General features: G+C 39.0%; 1 long non-coding RNA gene across 1 annotated transcript; it reads left to right on the top strand.

Moving 5' to 3' along the window:
* The first annotated feature begins 550 nt into the window (after positions 1-550).
* LOC124879822 lies at positions 551-25,677 on the top strand. Its single transcript, XR_007041127.1, has 2 exons — positions 551-676; positions 24,696-25,677. It is a non-coding gene; the product is annotated as an uncharacterized LOC124879822 (long non-coding RNA).
* The last annotated feature ends 352 nt before the right edge of the window (positions 25,678-26,029 follow it).

Here is a 26,029-nt window from a genome sequence, read left to right as displayed (position 1 = left end):
AGGGGAACAGCGCTAGGCTGGTTTAAATCATATTTGTCTGACAGATTCCAGTTTGTTCATGTAAAGGATAAATCATCTTTAAACTCCAGGGTTAGTTTTGGAGTACCACAGGGTTCAGTACTTGGGCCAATTCTCTTTACTATATATATGCTTCCAATAGGTAAAATTATCAGGCAGCATAAGATAAATTTTCACTGTTACACTGATGATACTCAGCTTTACTTATCCATAAATCCTGATGAGCCCAACCAGTTGGATGGACTACAAGCATATCTGGAAGACATAAAAACTTGGATGACTTCAAATTCTCTGCTTCTAAATTCAGACAAGACAGAAGTTGTCATCTTTGCCTCTGCTTGCAACAACTTAATGCTCATCCTCTACTGATGATCCACATGGCCCTGTCTTTCAGTGTTTAACCCCTTCTCTCTCTTAGACTTAGCTACTGACTGAGCTTTTACTGTAACTAATTATATGCACTCTCTTTCAGACTCTAACCTTGAAAACTGGCTCAGAGTTTATCTGTTTTTTCTTTCTAGATGAAACGACTAATGGAGCTACATCCATTAACATTTACTTTTCCTTCCCATAGAAAGTACTCCTGGATCAGTGCTTCTGTGTTCTGTGACTTTCCCTGTTGCTGCCACGCCCTGCTGAGGAGTCAAACCAGGAAGAGGTGAGTGATTTTCAACTAAACAGGTACACTGTTAAACTAAGAAGTTATACAAACAGAAATCTAAGGAAACACAAATTTCCATTTGTATCTACACTCTCTTCAGACAGAAAGGATGGCCAGTCCCCCTGATTCTCCATAATGTGTTCAAATTGTCTCAAGAACTACAATAAAGAACTTAACTCAAATGTTTGGTCTATAATCTCATCATACATAACATCAATAATCACATTTCATGTAGTAATAGGACTGTTGGTCTCATTTACAACACCACATACCTTGTTTTACATGTAGGTCTGTTCTGACCAGAGCAACTCATTCTAAAAGGTATTCTTTTTCCCCTACATGGCTTGTGGCAACCTGCAAATTTGACTTCTAATTGCTTTCTTTCAGGATTTCCTTTCTTCTTGCTTTTCTTCCATAATGGTGAAAATTGGGGAGTGCATGACTAAGAATTGTTTTGCAAGCAGGTTCTCCTATCTAAGCTGTGGATCTCTGCAGCTCCTCCAGCATTACCGTGGAGCTCTTGGTTGCTTCTCTGATTCATGCTTTCCTTTCTTGGCCTGTCAAGTTAGACTGAAGGGCATGTCTGAAGGGTATGATTTCCATTATACTATGCTCATGCTATATTAGGATAACAGAGTCATATTTAATAATTTTATTGAAAACTGCATTTATTTCAGTAACTATCACTAAGTGAAACACATTACATAGATTTATACACAGAGTGTCTTTATTTCTGTTAATTAAAATATGTATTTACAAAAAGTACTTTTCATCTACAAGCAAGCCTCACTGGAATGCATATTGTAATTTATTGAATATGACTGCAGATCAAACAGTTGTCTGTGAGATGTCCAAAGCTTAATGTAGTATTTGGGAACCTAACCCTGGTTTAAACGTTGCCACAACCTTCTCACCGTCTGCTCTGTTCCTTGGTTTTCATTGTGCTGTTTTTCACTGTTGTTTTCTTTCAAACCCCTGAGGACTCCACAGGATAGCTGGATTTATACTAAGATTTAATTTCCACTACTTCTGTCATGGAAATGTGAGCAGTTCTTATACAGCTGCAACTTTGTATATTACTAATATTAGTACGAATTCAGATCTACAACCAAACTATTTGACCTGCAATTACATATACCACAGCCACTATAATTATTGTTGCCCCTAGTCAGTTTTCTATTATTATGTAAAGAAAAAACGGACATTACTTATTGTTTCTACATTAACTAGGAAAAATATTAATAATTTTGCAACAACTAATGCTAACCAATACTCCTGTAACTACCAGCTCTATAATACCAGGAATGCCATAACAGCACAGAATATCTATGCAAAAACTTTTGTCTCTTTGCAAAAGTTTGAAGAAATCAGTCTTTTTTGACACAGAGAACTAAAATAAAATTTTTATGATTAGCTGCAGGAAGTATTTAGTTCTTTGTGATATAGAAGTGTGTTTAATTTAATTTTATCTAAATGTACTCATGATCCCTGCTTGTAACTTTGCAGTAAGACATCAGTCAAGAGCTTAACAAAGTAATGGTTTCAGTCGGCTGAGTGAGAGAAATGTGCAGCTGGAACTCACTGATTGCTCTGGGCCTGTAAGAGGCGTGCAGCTGCTCAAGCAATTGAAGGCCAACTCATGCACGTACATAAACTCGCACAGACACAGTGCAATGCCCCAACATGTTTGCAGCTTCCTGAACTTTGTTGTCTATTGTTACATATAGAGGCAAATCTTTTTCAGAGCACTATGGACACTTCCAATTAGAAATACTAATTTTCTCATAATCATGCTAAGTTTAACCCACATAAACTCCTGGAGTTCCTACAGTGTGAAGTGGGCCCTTTTGCCTTCCACTTAGTAAAGGAATGTAAAGAGGGAAAGAGAGAAATGAGAAGAGTAAGTGGGACTTTCCCCAGAATCCCAGAGAAAGGAGGGAGAGAGGAAGCAGACAGTGGGAGCAACGAAATACAGGAACAAATACAGGAGGAGGAAAAATAAATGTCTTGTGCATGAGTTTGCTTCTCTTTCCCACACTGCAAAACGACCCAGTTATTGCTGAACACATTCTGAAAGAGTCTTTATTTCACAAGGAATGTAAAAACAAAAACACAAGATATTGTATCAGATATGTTTTGTGGCAGCTTTCTATCAGTTTTATTTAAAAAGTGAAGAAGCTTTAACACATTTCAAAAGATCAAATGTGTCTCCAGAGCTGACTGGAGTCATCACTGGTGTTCCCACTGATCCCACAAACAGTTACCATTGCTGCATCCCATATGGGTGTAAGTGGATGTGTGTGAAAGGGATCAGTAGTCTTGATTGTGACTCAGTTTGTTCCATGTGTTCAAAAGCACAAGGGAGTGCGTGTGGTCTCCTTGGTGAGCCAGCTGTGGGTATTCAGTGTGTGTGTAATTGTATACAAAATCTCTGACATTCATTAACCTGCCATGTCATCCCAATCAGCCAGGGCCTTGCTGTGATAAAAGGAAAAAAAGAAACCCCTTTTAAAACCATGCATTTATGTTAGTTCCCAGAAATGAGTTCACCACTAAATATGTGTTTGCCTGCATATTTTTACTACAGGTGTAGCATCCAGGTAATTTTGGATGCATGTTCGCACGCAGGTATGTTTGTGTGTTAATGTGCTTTTGCCTTCAGCCTACAGCGAGGGTGGTCTCCTACTGTGCAAGGAAATGCTAATAGACATGAATTAAGAAGTTTATTTTTCTTTGAAATCAACTATGTTACATACAAATTAAAAAACTTGTTAGGCAATAAAAAAAAAAACAGAAAAAGGACATTAAAGGCAAATATATATGACAATTTACTTTAGAAGGCATTTTTTGTACTCATTGACAACTTTGACTGATCATAAATAGAACTGTAAACTGAGGTACAAACAAACAATGCTACTACTAAGGGGCCTCCAAACAAGCAGGGAGCCCCAAGACTACTTAAATGCTCACTAAATATGAAGTGCTTTGCAAATTTTTGTCACAAAACAACAAAACTTGTGTGTTTTTACCAGACTTACAAGCCATTTGGTTATGTTTACACCAGCGTTGCACTTCTCCAGTGTTACCATGGGCCTTTTGGCTGTCTCTTGCATAAAGCAAATGTCCCAAAAAAATAATTGCCAACTGATTTTGATTTTGTTTTAGCACAGATAAAAGTGGCCTCTTCTCCCTGGTTTTAACAGACAGAAAGGGTCACTGTACTGAAACGCTGTAAACCAGATACCACTGTCAGAGCCAGTAAGCCAGAGACATAATCAGATTTCCACAATTTGTTTTCATCTGCTAAAATACTTCAACTCACATAATATGGATTTAATAGATAATGTTAAGTAACTGTTCAGAATGTGATATGGGAAAATGAAAGCCATGTTAAACAATGCTTTTCCTGCTGAAAGTGAATAAAATAGTGCTTTCTCCACAGTACTTAGGTTCCATGTTGTGCCCACTGCAACACTTGCTCATTAGTTTCATTCCCTTGCCCCAGCATCCTGTCTCAGGACTGCGATGATGTCAGAGCAGAGGTTTGACAAATATTACATTTCTACGGTTAACTGTTTCCACATGACTGCTGCAAATTGGTCCCAGCGCTCATTACGCCATATCCAGTTTCCTAAATGTTCAGGATTCTCTGTAAAATTACTATTCCCCTTTTTAAACGAACTTCTGCTCGACAGTCCCCAAAGCTTGACAAACATTTGGAGAAGGGATTCTTTAATTTTCTTAATAGCACATTTCTTACAGTGGCATCTGCTAGCTGCTTGCTTTTCTGTTCTCATATCTTGGCATTGTCTTATATACCTTTAAACCAATAAATGATATGTCAGCACTTAGTTGCATCTCAGCTCCATACCTCATGCAAACATAAACAAACATGTTAAAAACTCAAATCCACCCTGTGTTAGACGTATTATTGCGTTGCCTACATTATCATATTTTACCACATTGAAATAAATATCAAATTTAATCTAAAAAGTACAGAACCACACTCCAATGAGTCCAGCCTTCCCCTTTCTATGTCTATCTCAGCTAAGATTTAGGAGGGAATCCCAGACCTCCATCTCCCCTCTGAAAAATATCAAGGCAGAACAAGTTTCAAAGGGAGGTGCCCAGGAAGTCCGAACCACCTAAACCGACTCCTTTCGACACAAACAAGCAGCTGCTCTTTTCCGAACTCCCTAGAAATCACAAAGATCCTTAGCCCATCTCTAAGAAAGAGTTCAGCCAGCCTACAGAGGAAGCTAATTCAGCGCTTTTTGTTGGTCTTGATCCACATGTCACGACCATAGTTGAGCCAAAACTAAAAGTACTGGCCTCCAGAAGTCCACATCAGGTCAGCCTCAGCTAGTGCATGAAGGAGTGCAACTGTAACAGTACAAAACGCATCTCAGCCTGCCAAAAATCACATTTCCCCTCTACAATATAGCTAGTTTACATTAAGTCTTGCACATGCATGGCGAGGGCCATGTAGCACCCACTTCACATTTTGTTACCATCAAAAACACAAACGGCCAACCTGTCTCTCCAATAAAGCTGTATTCTTCTGTGTGATTCTACACTTAACATATACAACTGTAAAAGTGGGCTAAGTGCTTGGGTGAGGCTACAGGAGGAAGGAGAGGAAAATAAATAGTCTGAATTAATTAGATGCTTTGGAAACAGAAGGATTTGTGTCCAAAGTTGCTGGTACATGTATGACCTAGTAGGTTTTTTGCTCTTAACAGGAAAGTGAAAAACTTTAATGATTCTTTATGAATGTCAGTTAGTCAGTCATTTTCTACCGCTTATTCCATAGTGGGTCACGGGGGAGCTGGTGCCTATCTCCAGCAACCTATGGGCGAGAGGCAGGGTACACCCTGGACAGGTCGCCAGTCCGTCGCAGGGCAGTCGAACCCTGGACCTTTTTGCTGCAAGGCAACATTGTCACCAGCTACACCACCGTGCAGCCCTCTTTATGAATGTATTTTTTGTTAATATTACATACTTAAAACCACTGATGTACCAATCATTGACCAATGATTATAATGTACAATAAAATGTACAATATTTTCCTTAGTGTTAGATTTAAAACTGTAAATTATCAACAAACCCGCAGGTTGAAATCAAAGTTTGTAAATTGTTGTCCAACATCACTGTTGGACAATGTCTGCTATTTTAAATAATACTACTAAATTTTACTTACTGTACAGTCTCTTATTCATATTTTTTGGTTTTTGTATTTTTGAACTTGTATTCATCTGCATGCTTCCATTTGCTTTTCACTTTGCTGCTGGTACACCTGTATTTTACCGATGTGGGACATAAGAAAAAAAAAAATCCTTCTATTGTATTGTATTGTATTCTATTCTCAAAACAAGTGCCACCGCTGTACCCTAATGACCTCCATCGTCACCAGGTTCCAATCCAGGAAAGCATCTAGAGCACCTTTTAGGATGTGTTAAAACGGGAGGATTGTATCATGTGAGGCTGAAAAATCTGCAGCAGCTGAGTGCTGCTTCCTCAGCAAAATGGACCATCATCTCTGAGGAATGTTTTTGACATCTTGTTGAATCTATTCCATGAAGAATTAAGGCCGTCCCAAAGTCAAAATGGGGACAAACCTATTACTAGCAAGGTATACCTAATAAAGTGTGCTGTGATTCTTGTGTTCCATGTTTCAACCAGTTTTTGAGTGATTGTCACAGGAATAACAAGAAAGAGCTCAAATCACTCATTTCCCCTGTATTCTGTTTTTTTGACAGTGATTTTCCCCCAACTTTAACAGTTTCACTTTCAATGTCCAAAGTTACATGATAGCCAAGCATCAATGCAATAACATGAGTGGAATTGACTGGTTTAAAATTCGGATTGTCTTTTCCTGCTAGCGAGAGTGAACAAAGTTCCATACAATTTCCATTTCTGCTATAGGTTCCTTTTCACTGTTCCTTTAAAAACGTTTAACTTTACCTAATCAGAAATACTACTGCTACACCATAAGTAATACCCTACTGTTTTTTTCTTTATACTGTATATACACGATTTAATACCATAACTATATTTCAAACTTCATTAGGACTGACATTTCTCTCTCTTTCTCTTTCTGTTCCAGCCCATATGGATCAGTTTAAACACACTTTGGTTTGGCCCACTTTCAGAATGTCACAGGACATTTATCTTTATTCCCTTCTTCCTATCCTTGCCTTACAGAGAAATGGCTTTGACAGATGTGCTCCATGCACACTCATTTACCTTCTGCACATTACTGACATGGTTGGCTAGTGCATCGCTCTCTGCCTCACAGAACTTTCCATCTGGAAAATGTATCCTTTTATCCAATGCATAAAAATTTATATCTTTTTTATTTTTCTGTTTCTGTTTTCCATTTGTCTTATAATAATCAGAAATACAAGCATAGGTAAGGCAGCTAGACTCAACTGACTAACGTATCAATGCCCAGCAGTGGTAACTTAAGAAACTATGTTGGATACCACCACAGAGCTTGAAGGGAAATAAAAAATACAATATTCCCCTAAATACAAGTGTATTTCTGCTCCAGTCTCAGCTGGCAAGTAGTGAGTCAACCAGCAGAAAGTTCTTTAAAGCTTTTTGTTGACACCACCTCTGGCTCACAGTTTGCTTTCTGCAACCAGCAGAAGCATGCAATTCTTGAAAGTACCTTTAGATATACTGAAATATCAATAGAAAACCCAGAAATAGAAGGTTCAGTATGTTTGATGATCAGATAACAGCAAACAGTAAAGTTACTGAAGCATAGAGGTGTTTTTAAAATAGTTCTTCACTGTATATTTTTGTACTAAGGACTGTCTGTGCAACATATTGACCTGCTTTTTGGCATACACTTTAAGTCTAAGTACAACACGTAGAAAAAAAATCGTCATGCACAGCATAATCAGAATCAATTTCAGTTGAATAGTCAGAAATTTTAGAAGATATATAAGAAATGTAATAGAATATTCCAAGAAAATATTGATAACAGTGTTTTCACCCACGTAGAAAGCGTAATGTACATTTGCAGATGGAGTTTGTCCTCCTTTTCACCACTAAGCTTAACTTTAATGTGGCTGGCAAAGGTATTCACCCCCATCAACGCATATACTTCATATGTCAGCCCCTGCCTTGGACATTTGAACACTGAATGCTTTGACCATTCTTGGCAAAATTGATCAAGTTCAGTCAAATTGGATAGAGAGCTATTTTTGGATTTCTTAACGTATTCCCATCTGGATTTAGGTCTGCTATTTGACCAAATTGAACACATCAACACGCTTTGAACATTACTACTGTAGCTCTAGCTGTACGTTTGGAGTTGTCTCTGTTGCTGGAAGGTGAAACTCCTCCCCAGTCTCAGGCAGGTTTTGCTGCCTCTACCAGGTTTTCATTCAGGATTAACTTGTATTTAACTGCTTTCATCTCCCTTTAAATCTGGCTGCAAAGGAGATCCATCCCCACAGATTTTGCCATAGCATGTTTAAAGCTGTGTTTAGGGTTAGGTGGATTCATTTTGGTCTTAGCTGACCAGCGCACCTTGTTCCACATGTTTGATTTCACCTAAATGCCTTGTAGCAAATTCCAAATGGGACTTCTTAAAATGATTAGATACAGGTGGAGTCCATTTAGTAATTGAAATGGGGTTTCATTTAAAGGTGTCAGTGAAATTCCAGTGAATATATTGAAGTTTGTGGCGGTAACTAGTTTTCAAAGGCAGTGTAAAAATATAAGAGTTTGCTGGCATCCAAATGCACAACAGTTTTAGAGCCTGCCACGTCTGAGTAATTAAGTAAATTTTATTTGTGTGTGATCCAGGCATTTAAAAATAAAAAGCTTGATATATCTTGTCACTCAGTTCAGAAAGTGAAACTCATATATGGATTCAGTACTCTTAGAGTGAAGTATTTCCAGTCTGTATTTCTTATCGTTTTGATGATTATGGTTTACAAAAAATGAAAAATTCTGTGTCAGTCAGTCAGTCAGTCAGTCAGTCAGTCATTTTCTACCACTTTTTTTTCCACTTCCGCCTCTCTGCCTGCTCAGAGGCTTTTCTCCTAAGCTCCCTGCTTGCTTGCATTCTTTTACTCCTAACTTTTTATCTCATAGCCAAAATTACGGAAATATTGGACTAAAACAACTTCTTACCAGTGACTCCCAAGGATTATTATTATTTTTTTATTTTTTTATTTTTTTAAAGGACTTTGATGTTTTTATAATCGAACTCGAAAGCAGGACAAGTTGACACCAGCTAATCAGCACAAAATGCCTTCCTTCACCAGAGAGGACTTCAACGAACCTTTACAGAAATTGGCTGTTTTGGAGATGAAAATCCATCGACTAGAAGTGAATGTGGAGGTGAATATGGGGTACAGCAATGATTCAACTCTGCCTGTGATCACAAACAGTGACAGCCAGCTCAACGACTCAGTCGGCAATCAGAACACTGAAAATAAACCTACCAGCAGACCCCCCTGGCATGTTTTAGGGGCATGCCCAAAAAATCAAGGTGGATGAATCACTGGAAGATCTCAGCAATTAAATAAATTAAGATTACAGAGAAATGCTCCCATTTCCCCTGGGAAAAGGAGACTTCGACAGCTAGCTTCTGTCACAGCAACTGATAGTAGTGAGACAGTTGGAAATAATGGAATTCCCGTCCAAAACTGATTTGCTCCACTACAGAATGAAAACCAGGAAAACTATCCATCTTCTGAGAACAATAAAAGGTTTGAGAACAATCTTCATTCTAAACAGTCTTCTCCTAAATTGCCAGAGAAAAAGTACCCCACCAGAACAAGAACCCTAATAGTGGTCAACACAGTTGTGGATGGGATTAAAAAAATCTGCAACAAGAAAAACAAGGAAGTTATGATTGGTACCAGTAACGTGGTGTCTGATATCTCAGAGAATATTCTTGCAATCACAGAAAAGCGCCCGTCTCTAGAAAACCTTATTATACACTGTGGAGCCATGGATGACGTGGCTAAGAAAAAATCAGAAGGACTGAAGGAGGATTTCACTCGTCTTCTGAAAATTGTTGGAGGTCTCAATATCAAGGTGTTTCTCAGCGGACCCTTTGCACCGATTTTCTGTGGAGATGAGGTTTTTTCCAGACTTCTGATGATTTATAAGTGGTTGAAAAATACATGTGCCACCACACCTGTGAACTTCTTCGACAACTTTAATATTTTTTGGGAAAAAAGACAACTCTTCAAGCAAGATGGTTTCTGTTTGAACAAGCCAGGAGCCAGACGTCTCACATCTAATCTCTTCTATTCAGTAAATAATCCGCCAGCAGCTTCGACCTTCAGCAGAGAACATGGAGTATCAACAACAATGATAACGCTGCCTCCAACAGCTCCAGCAGAAACAATCAGCCAGTTGGCTGAGAAAGAGAGGTCATCACAAAAGGTCTCACCGTCAAAATCCACAGGAGAAGTGGACCCCCCCATTATACCCCCACCCCCCAAACCCAGACCGACACCCCCGGTAAACCCCCCTCACCCCAGACACCGACCCAGACCGCACAGAACTCTCCCATCTCCCCATTGAGCCCGCTTTTTGCTTTACTGGATTCTGATAACATGAAAGGAGCTCTTAAGATCGGGACCCAAATGGCTCTGACATCTTCTCCATTCAACACCCCCCGTGGCCAAGGCCCTGCTACTAAACCAATATCTTCCAAATGCCGCAGACCTCCACCACCTCCTAATCTATCTCCTCCTAATTAGGACCTTCAAATCACTTCTCTGTGATACAGTCTGGGCCCCAGTAGTAACTCTATCAGAAATGAGCATGTCCAGGAAAAACTTGGGCCCCTAATAGGAGATAGTTGTAAAATCTCTGTGCTTATACGTGACAGAAAGAGCAAAGCCAAAAGGATAAGAGACAGTAATAAACAATCAACAAAAGCCATAAACAGTCAGGTACAACCACACACAGAGTTAATATCAGCAACCAAGTAAAATAAACTGGCTTTACTGAACATTAGATCTCTGTCAGAAAAATCATTTTTAATCAATGACTTCATTACTGATGATGATCTTGATGTTATGTTTTTAACAGAAACATGGTTACATGAATTTAATGAAGTTCCCATTCTGATAGAGGCGACGCCTCCGAACTACAATTTTCTTTGTGAGAGCAGACAGCAAAGAAAAGGTGGAGGGGTGGCCACTTTGTTTAAATATTTATTAGAGTGTAAAAAAGTATTTCTGGGCAAATCTGACTCTTTTGAATATTTGGCTCTCCAGGTAAATAGCCCGGACCGAACGATGTTCTTGAATATTTACAGGCCTCCTAAGTCCAAAACAAACTTTATCAGTGATTTTAATGAGCTTTTATCTGTGATATGTGTTTATTATGGCTGTTTAATTATTGTGGGAGACTTCAACATTCACATGGACAATCCTGAAGACAGAAGTGCAATGGATCTATGTGACACTCTCAGAAATTTTGGTTTGACTCAACATGTTAAACAGCAAACGCACAAACAGGGATATATTTTGGACTTGAACATGTCCAAGGTGTCTGTAACTGATGTTGCCCTATCTGACCACTTTTCTGTTATTTTTGAACGCATCATCTACAATGACTCAGTTTGCCAAAGAGACATGATAAGAAAACGCATCTTTAAGGACAGTGCTGCTGAAACCTTTAACCAGATTTACTCTTCTACCTCCACTTTGCCCTGTAACACTGTAGATGAGCTGGTAGGTAACTTTCATTCTAAAATGTCGGACATCATTGATTCAATTGCTCCAATTAAAGTGAAAGTTGTTTCTGGGAAGAAAATGTCTCCATGGAGAGGTGCTCCACCAGTCAGAAGTGAAAAAAAGGAGTGTCGAAAAGCTGAACGCAGGTGGTGAAAGACTTGACTCCAGGTTCACTGTATTATCTATAAAGAGAGACTATACAGATATAATCTACAACTGAAAAATGCAAGAGAATCTTTCTTTTCTTAGATTATCAGCAAAAACATAAACAATGCCGTGCATTATTTGCCACAGTCGACAGGTTAACAAACGCTCCTGTAACTGTAGCATCTGAACTCCACTCTACCAGGGCCTGCAATGAATTTGCTAAATTCTTTACTGAAAAAACCCAAAAGATCAGAGAGGCAGTCAGCACATCCACATCAACTCCAGTACCAATGTTGTTTCCAACTAGAACTGATTTTGACAAAATTTCCCAATTTCACCAAATAAACTGCAAAATCTTAGAAGAAATCGTACAGCAACTAAGCTCTTCTTCCTGCTGTCTCGATCTTTTACCCACAGCTTTCCTTAAGAAAGCTTTGCCTGTAATAACATCTGATTTAACTCAAATAATAAACACGTCCCTTTTGCCAGGTGTTTTCCCCCAGGCCCTAAAAACAGCAATTATCAAACCTCTATTGAAAAAGAGCAACTTGGACAAGCTGCTACTACAGAACTGCAGGCCTATATCAAACCTCCCCTTCATCAGGAAGATTATTGAAAAAGCTGTGTTTCAGCAGTTAAACAACTTCCTAACAACGACCAACCGCTTCGATGTCTTCCAGTCAGGCTTCCTGCTCACCACACTACAGAGACTGCTCTTGTCAAGGTGTTCAGTGACATCCGTATAAATGCAGACTGTGGAAAAACCACAGTGCTGGTATTATTGGACCTTAGTGCAGCATTCGACACTGTTGATCACTCCATTTTATTAGAGCGCCTGGAAAACTGGGTTGGCCTTTCTGGTACAGCACTCAACTGGTTTAAATCCTACTTGAAGGGCGGGGACTTTTTTGAGTCAGTAGGTAACTTTACATCAGAGACCACAAAAATCACATGTGGTGTTCCCCAAGGTCCATCTTAGGGCCCCTCCTATTCAATATCTACATGCTCCCCCTAACTCAGATTTTAATAAACAACAACGTAAGTTATCATAACTATGCAGATGACATACAGCTATACGTTACGATGTCACCAGGTGACCATGAACCCATTCAAGCGCTGGTAAATGCTTAGAAGAAATCAATGCATGGATGGGCCTAAATTTTCTTCAGCTGAATCAAAACAAAACTGAAGTAATAATCTTTGGACCAAAGGAAGAGCGTTTAAAAGTTAGCACACAGCTTCAGTTAATACAGCTCGAAACCTGGCTCGAAACCTGGATGTAGCAATGGACTCAGACCTGAACCTTCAGAGGCACATAAAGGTAGTAACTAGGTCGGCCTTCTATCACCTAAAGAACATCTCCAGGGTTAAAGGACTAATGTCTCAGCAGGACCTTGAAAAACTAATTCATGCATTCATCTTTAGTAGAATTGATTACTGCAACGGTGTCTTCACAGGTCTGCCTAAAAAGTCGATCAGACAGCTGCAGTTAATCCAGAACGCTGCTGCCCGCGTCCTCACTAGAACTAAGAAAGTGGAGCACATCACCCCAGTTCTAAAGTCCCTACACTGGCTCCCTGTAGCTCAGAGAATAGACTTTAAAATACTTCTGTCAGTCTATAAATCACTGAATGGCTTAGCACCAAAATACATTACAGACTTGTTGTCAGTGTATCAACCACCCAGACTTCTCAGGTCATCTCGCTCAAATCTACTCTGCATACACAGAACCAGAACCAATCATGGAGAAGCAGTTTTTAGTTCTTATGCTCCACTAATCTGGAATAAACTGCCAGAAAACTGTAAAATGGCCGAAACCCTAAGCTGCTTTAAATCAAGATTAAAAACTTATTTGTTTAGAGTGGCCTTTGACTGTGCCATTTAGGTATGATTATTTGCATTTTCAGTCCAATTTTCCTTTCATTTTCTTGTCCATCATTCTATTCTCTTTATTTTATTTTACATTTTTAAATTACCTCTGTTGTTTGATTTTATCATGTGATTTGTTTTTCTGTGTCTGTATCTGTGTTTATTTGCCTTGTGATTGTATTGTAATTGTATGTACAGCACTTTGAGTCTCTCGTTGCTGAAAAGCGCTATATAAACAAACTTACCTTACCTTACCTTACCTTACCTTACCTTACCTTACCTTATTCCATAGTGGAGATAGCTGGTGCCTATCTCCAGCAGTCTATGGGCGAGAGGTAGGGTACACCCTGGACAGGTCGCCAGTCCATCGCAGGGCAACACACAAACAACCATGCACACACTCATTCATACACCTAAGGGCAATTTAAAGAGACCAATTAATCTAACAGTCATGCTTTTGGACTGTGGGAGGAAGCCAGAGTACCCGGTGAGAACACACCTTCTTGCTGCAAGGCAACAGTGCTACTAACTGCACCACCGTGCAGCCCTGTGAAAAATTCAGTGTCTCAGAAAATTTGAATATTGTGAAAAAGTTAATATATGAGAAACTCGGGGTGTCACACCTTAATCAGCTAATTACTCAAAACACCCACAAAGTTTGGCCTCTAAATAGTGTGGGTCAGTAGGCTACACAATCATTGGGAAGACTGCTGACCTTTTACCCATTGACTTTGCAGCATGTCTTGCCCTCTCTCCACCTCATTTCCTGTTGGTCAACTTACAAAATAAAGACCAGTAATACCACAAAAATTCAAAAACAAAAATGGAGACCCAACCAGGTATTGTTTGCATGAATGTGTAATGAACCTATATATGAGTTTCACTTTCTGAAATGAGTGACACGATATATCAAGCTTTTTAGTTTTAAAGGCCTGGGTCACACTGCCTGTTTGAGGATTTAATGCATGGAAGTTTGCTTAGTTTCTCCAGTGTTCTCAAAACATACATTCATGATTGTTGGTACAACTCTAGTCCCTAAATTACCTAAAATAGAAAAAAGTGAAAATTGATCTTTCACTTTTTGTGAAAAAGTAAAAAGAGAGGCTTTTTGAAGATTTTATCAGCAATGGTTACTTCATCAGTACTAGATTGTCAATTTGCAGTTTGTCGAAAAGTAATGGTAAATGGACTGAATTTATATAGCACCTTTCCAGTCATACAGACCGCTCAAAGCGCTTTACACTACAGCCACATTCACCCAATTGCACTCACTAACGCTCACACATTCATACACCGATACGTAGGCAACTTGAGGTTAAGTGCCTTGCCCAGGGGCACATTGACATTCCGATTGCAAGACAACTACTCTTCCTACTGAGCCACAGTCACCCGTAAAGTAAAGTGCATTGGAAGACACACCGCTGAGCAGCCTGACCTCTGTTTTAGCTGATTGTAGCAATTTTCAACATCCCAGACTGAAAATGCTCATATTGATGTCATACAACTCTGTATTGGCAGATATTAAATGTCTAGGATTTTGCTTGAGACTTTTTTTAAGTCTTCTCTCAACTGAACAATATCCTTGATCCTATAGTGAAGTTATGTTGGCAAAAGCTGCTGGCTGTATCAACCCACCTGATCAGCTTATTGGGTGTCTGCTAAGATAACTACACAACTGCAAGATTTCAAAGAGAGCAAAAATGCACCATCATAAAACTGACAGGCTGACACAAAACACAAACATTTATTTTTCTATTGTTGGACTTCGAGCAGACTGAGAGGTTGAAGCTAATTAGGAGGATTGATATCTTAATGATGCCTTCAAGCAGGTAACAAGAAATGGATGAATATGTCTACCGATGAATGATGTTTCATTTCAATCTTTAACAGACAATCTCCTTGATTCCTGCAAATCTAAATTCTTCTTCTACTCATTGAACATTACATCACAAAACAATCATAATGACATTTCTAAACTGGGAAGCAACTCAGTTTTCTCTTACACTAACTGTTTTAGATTCACCAAACACATGAGTACCTGACAAACATAACCTGACCAGAACAGAAAAAGCAGTTTTTAAAAAACGTTCAAACCAATGTAGCCCTTTGTTAAAAAGTAATTGCCCTTTCAACATTACTACTTGTTTTGGCACCCATGCCAGCAACAATTGCCAACATGGATCTGTTATAAGTAGAAGTGAGTCTTACTGCTTTGGAGGATTTTCAGCCCCATTGGAGGGTTTGCAAACATGAACAGCCTAGTTATGCTCATGCCACAACATCTCAATTACACTTAAGTCCAGACTTTGATTAGACCTCTCCATAACCTTAATTTTGTCTTGTTTTTAGAGTTATTCCGAGGTGGAATTGTACTTTGGATTGTTATCCTGCTGCATAAACATTACATAAGTGCACTTGAGCTTATAGCCAAGAACTGATGGGTCGGTCACTTTCAGGATTTTCTGGAAGGGAACAAAATTCATCGTTCCATCAATCACAGCAAATTATGTAGGTTCTTAATAAGCAAAGCAATCCCAGACCATCACAATGCCGACATCACATTCGACTGTTCAGATGATATTATTTTTTCTGAAATGCTGTGTTTGCTTTATACCTGATACTTTCCAAAATGTTTCACTTCTGACTTGTCAGTACACAGAATGTTTTTTCAAATGTTTGGAGGATCATAAATATGTTTTTGGACATTTGTTAGCACTTTTGCCTTAAGGGATGAAGGTCTTGAGGTCAACTCCTGGCCAGGGCTCTTTGTGCATGGAGTTTGTGTATTCTCCCCATGTATGCCTAGGTTCTCGTTGGGTACTCTGGCTTCCTCTCACAGTCCACAAACATGACTGTTTGGTTATGAGGATGTGTGTGTAAAGTTGTTTGTCCTGTGGCAACAAACAGTGGATGGATGCCAGTTGGACCTTTTGTTATCTTTTTGGTCAGCAATGGTTTTGGCCTTGGACCTCTCCCGTGGATGGTATCTGTGTCCTGTCTCTTTCTTATTGTTAAATCAGGAACCCCAACCTTAACTGTAGGAGGTAAGGCCTACGGTGCTTTAGATGTTGTTCTGGATTCTTTTGTGACCTCCTGGATGAGTCATTGATGCAATATTTGAATCATTTTGAAAGGCTCGTCTGGGAAGGTTCACCATGGTTCCCTGTTTTCTCCATTTGAGGTTAATGGTTCTCTCTGGTTCACTGGAGTCCCAAACTTTCCAGATTAATCTCTTCTTCAATTTCTGCATCATTTTATTGAAGAGTCTGACTAATGAACTGTTTGCCCACTTCAAGCATGAGATTGATGATTAGGATTTAAATTTAAATTTATAATTAAAATTAAATTTAGATTTGGATTTAAATTTGAGTTTATTGTCTTAATTTTAGCATTGGTTTCCTTTATGCTTTTAAGTGTTTGACGTATTGAGCTCTTTTTTAGGCAAATCCTTGAAGATCTGTGTTATTTTCTTTTTATCGTTCCTTTGATGTCCCGCAAAGCGCTATGGTTTGCCTTGCATATTAATGGTAAGTTATAAAACAATCCCTCCTCACTAATTTTAGCCTAAAGCAAAAAAGTGTTACCACCTGTAATACTGAAGTTATCTATAAAAACTTGAAATGTATCTTATTTATTGAAAAGATCTTTTGATTTATACATCTGTAACAACTCTACAGCATGTTTTGAGCAGGAACAGACCCCTACAGGCTGGATTTTTCCAGCTTTCCAACATAGATTAACTATGTGGGAGCAGATGGAAAAGCTTACAAAATGATTTAAAAACTCTTTGAGAAATATGCTTTGCAGCTGCCAACTAAATGCCTCATTGTGATACTTCTGCTGTACAGGTTATACATTCCAGACATTTTCTTTAGCATCTACATTCTTTGTTTATTCTGCTCCAGCAAGAAAACACAAGAAATACCAAAAAAGAGTATCTGGGTCAAGTTTTATAAGTTTGCCGATATTTGACCTCGACCAGCGTCTAGACAAGCGCAGAGACGGAGAAACACAACCTGAGTTCACCGTATCAGATGCCGTGACCCCGCCTGCCTCCACTCCACTTATATAAGGAAGGATTACACAAGCTTTTAAAAAAGGAGGAAGGAACAGACAAATATAGCTCAGTGAATCTCTCAGCATGTTTCATCAACAGTCTGAGATACAATACATGGAAACAGAGCAACGTTTGAAAGAAAGGCCAGGCTTGACTGTGTAAGTCGAGCAATAAGCAGCAAAAAGGAGTGAAAGAAGGCAGGAGAGGCTGCACACAACAGCCTCTTTTTTGGAGAAAGGTGGCAATTTATCACCTCTGTTCAGCTTTAAAATGTAAACTGTTTGAGCTGCTGCAAATTTACATTTTATACAACTACTCTGACAGCCTTATTTCTGATGAAAGTTGCAGTCATCGAGTTAATGTATTGAATTATTTTAGTGTGAAAACAGAGAGGGAGTGAGGAGGAACAGCAGACAGGGAGATGAAGAGGAAGAGGAGGAGGAGGAGGTGTGGGTTTGACTAAAACAGCAGAAGGACTGCTGGAGCTGTTTCCACACTTCAAGGGCTTTAGTGACAGGGAAGCTGCTCCACTCAGCACCATCAGCAGTTTTTGCTCATGCATGCAGTGTGCCTGTGTGTGTGTGTGTGTGTGTGTGTGTGTGTGTGTGTGTGTGTGTGCGTGCGTGCATATGTGTGTGTGTGTGTGTCTATCCGTTGGGAATGTAAACTCCTCGTGTTGGTGTTCCATAAAGCAAGGACACTTTGCAACATTAGGTGCAAAGGACAAGCGCACATATGCTGTACACCCAAGTATGCTGCAAACCTGCATGCACAGATGATTGTGACAATGAGAATTCAGAGCTTGTGGTGACTCTATAACTGCAGCATTAATGGCCTCATACAGAAATTTATCTCAAATTTTCATTCTCCTTTAGCATAATCAAATAGTTTAAAATATTTATGTTTGATTATTTAATAATTAATTTTCTTTCTCTAGAAAGACCTGACATGTAACTAGACTTATTCATATTCATTACTTGCACTATCAGTTTTAGATTTCCTGAAAAAGCAATTTTGGGGCATATTATTTATTAAAAGATTATTTTAAATAACCACAAAATCTGAAAAATTACTTTCTTACATCACATGCAGCTTTACTTTTGTTACCTGTTGGAAAACCGTATTGCTTTAAAGTAATAATAAATACTGCTCTAACTGAAATTTTTTTGAAGACACCATCTAGATGAGCTAGCAAATTTGTCCTTCAGAGTGACTACTTACAGATTTCAGTCAGCTTTAATCGCCTCATTTGTCCACACAAACAAGGAATTTGACTGTGATTCCACTTTGTTCTCAATGAAGACATTTTTAATAGAAATAAATAAATAGGGAAAATAAAAAGCAAGTGTTTTTGGGATAAATATGTGTATATACAGTGTTTTTACAAAAAAGAAGACAAGGTTGAGTTAGTGCAAATATGCATGTTATCAATCTGGGCACTCTTGGCTGTTTATCAGAGAGACTGCTCAAAGAAAGAAACTGTCTCCATGGTGGCTGGTTTTTGCAAAGCGCTCTGTAACACCAACCTGAAAATAAAAGTCTATAGAGTTTGTGTCCAGGATGTGTGGGGTCTGCTGAGATACAGTGTTAGTGGCCATTATCCTGACTCTAGACCTGTACAAGTACTGGATGGAGGGAAGGTCAGCCCTGATGAACATCTCTGCAGACCTGATTGTTTGTTGCAGTCTGGACCTGTCCTGTTTTGTGGGCAAGGGTGTACAGAGTCCCCATTGCCACAGCTTCATGAGCTCACCTGCCCATTTACTTTGTTTGCATCTCCAGTAAATCCCATAGATAGCCACTGCACAGCCAACTAAGATCTTAGTGAAGTTAGGGTTGATCATGAAATTAATTTTATTGTCAGACAAGGCTAACCTGAGTGATGATTTCATTTATTTAAGAGAAAAAAAGGTATCCACTCTGGAGGATTTTGAGCATGACTGGCCTGTAACGCCATGCCACAGCACCTCAAACAGACAGTGTGGTCTTTGACTAGGCCACACCAAAACCTTAATTTTAGGTTTTTTTTATTGAATTTTTGAGAGGTGGACTTGTTGGCTTTTGATTATTCTCCTGCTGCATAATTCAAGTATACTTGAGTTTACCAACCAGCTTTCCTTCTTAATTGTTAATAAACACTAATCTTTACTGAGGCAAGAAAGAACTGCAGTGGTTTCATTGTTGTTCAGGGTTCCTGCATCAGTTAATAATGATCTCTTGGAGTAATCTAGCCTGGCTGGTTCACTGTTACATCTTTTCTCCATTTGTGGACAATGGCTCTCAATGTCTTAGAGAATTTGTAACATTTTCAAGAATGGTAGATGTTCATTAATTAATATTTTTTTTATTTTATTTATATCAAGACATCATGTGTTGCTTTTTGGAACCTTTTAGCCTACTTCATGTTGTCAGATAGTTTCTATTAACGCTTGTCCTTGACTGTACAGGTTTGGCTGCTGTCAGGTCTGTGTTTGGCTAGTAAAACTAAACTCAGATTTTTTGCGTTTAATCACATTTAATTAATTCATGACTTAACAAGGGGTAAAAACAAACAATAGGGTAAAAACTGAAGAAATATGCAATAGAAAATACTAATGCCATTGGATTATTAGCGTGATTACTATAGACATTAATAAAAAACAAGTAGCATTACTATAATATTTTCTGAAATGGTTATTGTTTGTGGTATTGAGACATAGCCAAGATGATAAGGACTAATGGCTGATGAAGGTGAATGAACACATTTTTAGTAAATTCATCTTTCAAGGTGGCTAATATTGGTGTTTACATTTAGATCAATTTGGAGTAAGACGTCTACATCCTATGATGGGAATGAGTGTCATATTTATATAAAATTGAGCTATTAGTAATATATTTATTTACTTATCTATTGTTCAAGTATGGAGTGATTTCACAACAAGCAATGGATGTTTTTTTTAAAACAAGAATGAGGAGCACAAATTTAAATTTATTGCAGGGTTTCTCTGTCCGACAAAGGGTCAAAAATATACTTAAAGGATCCAAAGAGCCGCTTGTAGCCCCGAAGCCTGAGGTTGCAGACTCCTAACCTAAACTGACAGGTTGGGTAAGGAGAGCAGAATCTGAGCCTAATCAGAGAATTAGCCAGAAATAACCAAGGAAACTCTTGAGGAGCTGTAGAAAGGCACAGCTCATGTAGGACAATCTGTTAACAGAACATAGTACTCCACAAATCTGATCTTCCCTTTAAGCTGCAAGAAGAAAGCTAGTATTGAAAAAAAGCCATAAGCAGTCCTGTTTGTAGGTAGACACTGTAAACATGTGAAAGAAGCTTCCCTACTGAGATGGGACCAAAACTGAACTTTTTGGCCTTCATACCACACGCTATGTGGGGCTAAAAAATAAAACTCTACATCAATCTGAGTTCAGCATTTCCATGGTGAATCATTGTGGTGGCAGCATCATGCCATGAAGATGCTTTTTTAACAGGGACAGAGAAGTCGGTCAGAGCTGATAAGAATATGAAGAGGTTCCTCTTTCAGAAGGACAACCCTAAATATGCAGCCAGATCAAAGCATATTTACTTGTTTAAGAGTCCCAGTCCCAGGAAGTCCAGATTAAAAGCTAATTAATAATCTTAATACAAGTAAGAGAATAATTTAGACTCAAATTGAGGCTCTGCTCCATATTTATATTAATGAATTTACTTCATTCATTAAATAAAAGTATGACTGTGAAGTGAAAACATTTCAAGATTTAGAAGGGTCGTGTCTATATGCAAACTGCTGATTTCCCAAAGAAACACCAGGCAGAACTTCACAAAGTGTCAAACTCATGCTGACTGGTGCTAAACGACAGCAAAGAAACCATGAAAGAACATTTGTATCATTCAAGAGGCTATGAGGACTGAAGAAAATAAAGATGAAGTAGAAACAGAACAAGTTGGTGTTCTGGTGGCACCCTGCAGTAAAGAGCAGCCATCCCTGGCTGCCACATTGGACACCCATTCACTCTGTGACAGGGTGCCACACCACATGATTTATGACGGGTAATTATGGTTATGGAGGTGACATCATATCCTTTTCTCCGGTTCCCGCGTGTAGCCGTGCTGGGAATGTGCACGCCTGTGCATGCATGTGTGTGTGTGCGTTCATATGTGTGCTCCTGACTAATTAGTTCTGCTGTCTGGATCCAGCAGCGACTGTCTTTGTTTTTCTACAGAACGGAAGACAAGGCATGTCACAACAACGTATCTTGCAGTTCCTCTAGACATGCTATTATGCACACGCGTGCACAGAGCACGCATTCGCTAATGTGGACCCACAGGAGTTAGTCTCCCACCTTGCTCCTTTTGCACCAAATTGCAGCAGTTTGCCCAATCCGATCCAAACTTAATTTAACATTTTTTTTTCAATCCTACGATGGGCCAAAATTAAAAAGAAACAACAGGGACAGCGACCATTTTTTAATAGAGTTAACCATCAGTTTACTACGCTCTGAAATTGGCAGCATGCAATTAGAAATCATTACTCTGCACATAACAGCTGCTGACAGGCATGGGCATGAGAAGTGATAAAATTGAAAGATTATAACATGATTTCTCTCTCCTGCACACTTTCTAATTCACTTACCACCTCTAAATAAAGGTATTCATTTAAACGTGATTAGACAAATCATACCTACCTGGATGGATGGATGGACGAACAGATAGACAGACAGACAATATGTCTGAAGGACAACACAGAAGCATGCCTTGGGCACCGGGCCAGTCGAGGCCCAGATCTACCATGCCAGGCAAGATCCTAGGTGCAGGTTGTACAAAGAGACCCCAGCAACAGTCCAGCATTTCACAGCAGGGTGTAAGATACTGGAAACCAAGGAATATATGGAACTGCCATAACCAAGTAGCTGGTATAGTGTGCAGAAACATCTGTGAGGAACATGAACTGGGAGACCCAGGTCAAAGTGGGAATCACTTTCCAAGGTGGGAAATTACTGAAATAAGGGCCTGTGGGATTTCAGGATACAAACCAATAAAATGGTACTGGCCAAACAACCACACATTGCAACATTAATAAGCAGCAGAAGACAGTCGTTGTGATCAATGTTGTCATCCCAAACGATGGAAACATCAGGACAAAGGAATACAAAAAAGTGGAAAAATACAAAGGGCTCAAGGAAGAGCTAGAGAGAGTCTGGCAGGTGAAGGAAGGCAACAGTAGTGTCCATGGTCATGTGAGCACTCAGGGCAGTGACACCCATGCTGCAGAATTGGCTCCTACACATACCTGGAGAAACATCAGAGATCTCAGTCTACAAGAGTGCAGTCTTAGTAACAGCAGAGATGATGCAAAAGACCCTGAAGCTCCCAGTCCTCCTCTGGTAGAGACCCAAGCTTATATATCCACCCCAATCAGGGTAATGAAGGGTGGGTGAGAGAAGAGTTTTTAAAATAGCACAAGGCTTTGGAACAGTAACGTTAGTAAACATTTTGAACCATTTTCCAACAAATAACAAATATTAATACAAGACCTGAAAGATGTTTTGGATTGGTTAGGTCTGCACAGGTCAGTCACTGCAACTAATGTGCACTGTGGGGCTCAGGAAAGTGCCCTTAATGAGCCAATTCAGAGGAAATGAAACAATCAAAAATGAAGGAAAGCTATTAGACTGGCTAGGTCAGTTACCATAATGAGTAGAAATCTTTCCTCTCTTTTTCAAATGTTTTCTTGGTCTATTTCATTGTTTACTCACATGTATGGCCATATAGCCACAGGGGCCCTGTTTGGATGTGGGCTTTAGACATCCACATTTGAACTCCAATCTGCATTTAAAATGCAGCTGCAGGAATTGCAGATCAGTTTTAAAGATCGACCATTTGCAGCTTTCCTTACCTTTGCCTCAAGCATGAAAATGTAAAACAAACTCCAACCAGGACCAGCTTTATACACTGCCTTGCGCAAGTATTCATACCCATTGGATTTTTCACATTCTGTCACATTACAACCACAAACATTGGTGGATTTTATGGGGATATTATGTGAACGATGAATATAAAGTAAAGCATAATCACTCAACAATTATGTATTACTTTTTAATGGATAATTGTGAAGTGGAGGGAAAACAATACTTATGGATTTTTTTTTTTTTATTCAGCCCCTGATTTAATACTTTGCACAACTACCTTTATCTGCAAATTTAGCCGCAAGCATTTTGGGATTTGTCTCTACCAGCTTTGCACATCTAGAGGTTGAAATGTTTGCCCATTCTTCATTACAGAACAGCTTAGGCTGTGCCAGATTGAATGTAGATTTAGTGTCTAATTTTCAAAAATTATCTGCATAGTACAATGCTGCCACTATCGAGTTTTATCTTGGGGGTGGTCAGGGTCATGTGCTGTTCTCCACCACACAGTGTTTTGCATGTAAGCTAAAAAGTTCAGTAACCAGAGCAACGTCTTCCACATGTTTGTAGTGTCTCCTACATTGCTTGAGGCAAACTGCAAGCATGAATTCTTGTGGCTTTCTTTCAACAATGGCTTCTTCTTGCCAATCTGTCATAAAGTTTGTTGACTACACAACTACAAGTGAATAGAGTGGCTGGAAACTGTAGTCAAGTAAGATTAGAAGAACATTTATTCTAATACTTTACTCCAGTGAATGTAACGGACTAAAAGTAACTATTTACCACCCATTTCTATGCGCGACCAATACAGATACTCCAATATGAGCTCTAGCTCTCTGTAGCTCCTCCAGAGTTACCATGAGCCTCTTAACTGCTTATTTTATCAACAGTGTTTTGCCTGGTGTGTAGTTTAGGTGGGGGGCCATGTTGATTTGCAGCTGTGCCAGGCTCTTTCCATTGTCGGATAACAACTGAAAATGTATCGTTTTAAATCCTGCTATAAACTTCTCCAAAGCTCTCTCCATGACCTGCTGTGTTCTTTGCTGTTCATGATGTTGTTTGTTCCCTAATATTCTGAGATTGAAGTACACACAAACAACATACGTGGAGATTTTCAAAGTTATGAACTACTTTGTGTTGGTCTGTCACATAACATTTAAACAAACAGTACAATACAGTACATCATAGTTTGTGGTTTTAACCTTTAAAGATACTGTAAAACAATTGGAACATCAATGTCTTGCTAGCAAATTTACAAAAAAAGTGTGATGTCAAAATAATGTGTTTCAAAGAATTTGTTGCTTTTTGACTTGTTTATTTAATTTGCTTCTTCATGCAGGGGAACACCATAATGCTGACTTGAAACAGAAACTGCACGCACGCAATCCCTCACAGATGGACAGCTAAACAGTGATCTTACTTGATACTGAAAGTCCACTATCATCCCCCACATAGCGAGAGGATATCTGTTTAAGCCCAGCAGAGGATTTTCATCCTGAAGACCTTGCAGGTAGTTCAGAGCTTCAAAAGCAATTCTTCGGTTAAATAGTCAGTAGCATCTTCGCATTCTTCATTCCTGTCCGTCTGCACACTGCGCTCAGCTGCATTGCTACTCAGTAGGGTGCCGGCTGGAAGGAAAGGACAAAGACATATTGTCATCAAGTCTCCTATTGCTGTGTTTCATAAAAAGAATCTGACAGACAGCACTGATCCACTGGGAGCAAACCAGAACACCTGAATAGGAGTAGTGGCTCATTTCTAAACCTCCATCTAGTATACTTACACCCTTCCAAATACCTGAGATCCCCGTTGAGCTGTAATCCCACCACTGGAGATTATTTTTGCATATACTATTAACTGTGTTAAATAGTAACTAATGTTATTTCACAGTAGAGGTTTTGAATCATGTTTCTGTTTATTTTTCTGGTCATGTTTTAGTCTTGTTCATGTTTTGTCAAGTTTGGTTTTTGGATCTTGTCATGCTTCAGTTTCATGTTGTTCTAGTTTCTGTTTGTTTGTATTCAAGAGTCTGTTTTGCTCCAGCCACGTTTTGTTCTGTCTGTCAATTATCTTTATTTGGTTCACCTGCACCTAGTTAATCTGTCTTGCTTCACCTGGTTCACTCTCCATATATACACACCTGTTCTGTTTATTCCTCGCGGAAACATTTTCTAATCATGCCCAAGTCTTGTTTACTGGATCATGTTCATGTCTAGTTTTCTTTTGAATTATGCCAAACCTGTCTTGCCTGCTGGTTTACTGTTTTGTTCCTGCCTCTTGTATGAGTGAGTTTTTTGTTAATTAAATCTTTTTGCACCTACCGTCATGCTGCCTGCTAGTCTGCATTCTGGGTTCCTCCATTGCTCAAAGCCTAACAGTAGCCTAATACATCAGTGTGCAAATAAAACACTGACAGTGCCAGCTGACACCAGTGCACTAATACATGGGTTTTGATGAAAGTTCCTCAATTATATTATGTCAAGTTGTTACAAAAATTTAAATTAAACTTGGCCATAATTACTAAATGAGTACCTTTAATTTTAATTTAATTCAACAGGTTTTCACATATTTTTCATTAATTTTCTAATTCCAGTAAATCTTGTGTTAATTGTCCTTTTTACTTTTTATTAAAGGGTACATTGAGATGTGTTACTATAGTAAAGTTAGGTTTAC

This window comes from Girardinichthys multiradiatus, chromosome 13 (assembly GCF_021462225.1).
Source record: "Girardinichthys multiradiatus isolate DD_20200921_A chromosome 13, DD_fGirMul_XY1, whole genome shotgun sequence".
In the NCBI taxonomy this organism is placed as follows: domain Eukaryota; kingdom Metazoa; phylum Chordata; class Actinopteri; order Cyprinodontiformes; family Goodeidae; genus Girardinichthys; species Girardinichthys multiradiatus.
Note: the sequence above shows the minus strand (reverse complement) of the source record. Positions and strands in the feature narration are given on the sequence as shown.